We start from the raw sequence: 3,040 nt of genomic DNA, 5'->3' as shown, positions 1-3,040 counted from the left end.
TAATGGAGTTGTAAATCCTATCCACTACAATGAATACATTATGACATCATAATGCAGTTTCACGTTATGACATCATAATGGAGTTCTATATTACATAAAAATGCTGTTCTACATTGTATCTTTTGTTATTACTAGATTGTGACATCATAATGGAGTTGTAAATTCTACCCCCTACTATAAATACATTATGATATCATAATGAAGTTTCACATTATGACATCATAATGAGTTCTATATTACATAAAAAAGGCTGTTCTACATTGTATCTTTTGTTATTACTAGATTGTGACATCATAATGATATTGTAAATTTGATCCCCTACCATGAATAGATTATGACATCCTAATGCAGTTTTACATTACGACATCATAATAGAGTTCTATACTAAAATATAATGGATTTCTACATTGTATCTTTTGTTATTACTAGATTGTGACATCATAATGGAGTTGTAAATGCTATCCCCTACTATGAATAGATTATGATGTCATAATGCAGTTTCACATTATGACATCATAATGAAGTTCTATATTACATAATGTTTTTCTACTTTGTATCTTTTATTATTATTAGATTGTGACATTATGGAGTTGTAAATTATATTACCTGCTATAAATAAATTATGACATCATAAAGCAGTTTTACATTATGACATCATAATGGAGTTCTATACTACATTATAATGAAGTTCTACATTGTATCTTTTGTTATTACTAGATTGTGACATCATAATGGAGTTGTAAATTCAATCCCCTGCCATAAATACATTATGACATCATAATGCAGTCTTACATTATGACATCATAATGGCGTTCTATATTACATAATGTTTTTCTACATTGTATCTTTTGTTATTACTAGATTCTGACATCATAATGGAGTTGTAAATCCTATCCCCTACTATGAATACATTATTACGTCATAATGCAGTTTCACATTATGACATCATAATGGCGTTCTATATTACATAATAATGTTGTTCTACGTTGTATCTTAGATTGCGACATCATAATGAAGTTGTAAATACTATCCCCTACTATAAAAACATTATGACATCATAATGCAGTTTTACATTATGACATCATAATAGAGTTCTATATTACATTATAATTATGTTGTATCTTTTGTTATTACTAGATTGTGACATCATAATGGAGTTGTAAATTCTATCCCCTACCATGAACAGATTATGACATCATAATGCAGTTTTACATTATGACATAATGGAGTTCTATATTACATTATCATTAAGTTGTATGTTGTATCTTTTGTTATTACTAATTTGTGACATCATAATGGAGTTTTAAATACTATCCCCTACCATGAATAGATTATGACATCTTAATGCAGTTTTACATTACATTATGACATCCTAATATAGTTCTATACTAAATTATAATGAAGTTCTACATTGTATCTTTTGTTATTACTAGATTGTGACATCATAATGCAGTTGTAAATTCTACCCCCTACTATAAATACATTATGACATCATAATGCAGTTTTACATCATGACATCATAATGGAGTTCTATATTATATTATAATGAAGTTCTACAAAGTATCTTCTGTTATTACTAGATTGTGACATCATAATGGAGTTGTAAATCCTATCCCCTACAATAAATACATTATGACATATAATGAAGTTTCACATTATGACATCATAATGGAGTTCTATATTACATAAAAATGCTGTTCTACGTTGTATTTTTTGTTATTACTAGATTGTGACATCATAATGATATTGTAAATTCTATCCCCTACCATGAATAGATTATGACATCATAATGCAGTTTTACATTATGACATCATAATGGAGTTCTATATTACAAAGTAGTGTTGTTCTACGTTGCATCTTTTGTTATTACTAGATTGTGATATCATAATGGAGTTGTAAATTCTATTACTTGCTATGAATAGATTATGACATCATAATGCAGTTTTACATTATGACATCATAATAGAGTTCTATACTACATTATAATGAAGTTCTACATTACATCTTTTGTTATTACTAGATTCTGAAATCATAATGGTGTTGTAAATTCTATCCCCTACTATGAATACATTATGACGTCATAATGCAGTTTAATATTATGACATCATAATGGAGTTCTATATTACATAATAATGTTGTTCTATGTTGTATCTTTTGTTATTACTAGATTGTGACATCATAATGCAGTTGTAAATTCTATCCCCTACTATAAATACATGATGACATCATAATGCAGTTTTACATTATGACATCATAATGGAGTTCTATATTACATAATAATGTTGTTCTACGTTGTATCCTTTAATAGTACTAGATTGTGACATCATAATGGAGTTGTAAATTCTATCCCCTACCATGAATAGATTATGACATCATAATGCAGTTTTACATTACATGATGACATCATAATGGAGCTCTATATTACAATATAATGAAGTTCTACGTTGCATCTTTTGTTATTACTAATTTGTGACATCATAATGCAGTTTTAAATACTATCCCCTACCATGAATAGATTATGACATCATAATGCAGTTTTACATTACATTATGACATCCTAATATAGTTCTATACTAAATTATAATTTCACTGTGAAAGTACCCCAGAAATATTAGATTACCATTCTTCATTTGGGGCATTTGAGTACAAAAGACAGAGGCTATTTGTCTTGATCCTGATGAATCGGCTCACTTATTACATCAGGGCCGTAGAAACACGTCGATTAAATATTATTTGTCTATCATCCTTAGCCTTCTGAAATAAAATTTATACCGTTATTACCACTGTATAAATAGCAATATAACCGTACCTGTAAATCTATTAAGGGAACGGTAATTAACATCGGTATAGCGGATCACCACGATAAGGTGATATACCTATCCCCTGTCCTGTATGTTCTTTGGGTGTTTGTATGTTTATGTTCGTCTAGTTTTCTGATGTGTGCTGGGCCATTTGGTGGTGTGATTTAGTGTATTTTAAATAAAGTCCTACAAAAAAAGTTATATTTTATTAATAGAACAGATTATCTAATCTAATATTT

Source organism: Eleutherodactylus coqui, unplaced genomic scaffold (genome assembly GCF_035609145.1).
Source record: "Eleutherodactylus coqui strain aEleCoq1 unplaced genomic scaffold, aEleCoq1.hap1 HAP1_SCAFFOLD_19, whole genome shotgun sequence".
NCBI classification, from domain to species: domain Eukaryota; kingdom Metazoa; phylum Chordata; class Amphibia; order Anura; family Eleutherodactylidae; genus Eleutherodactylus; species Eleutherodactylus coqui.
The sequence above is the reverse complement of the archived record's forward strand: the minus strand, read 5'-3'. Positions refer to the sequence as shown.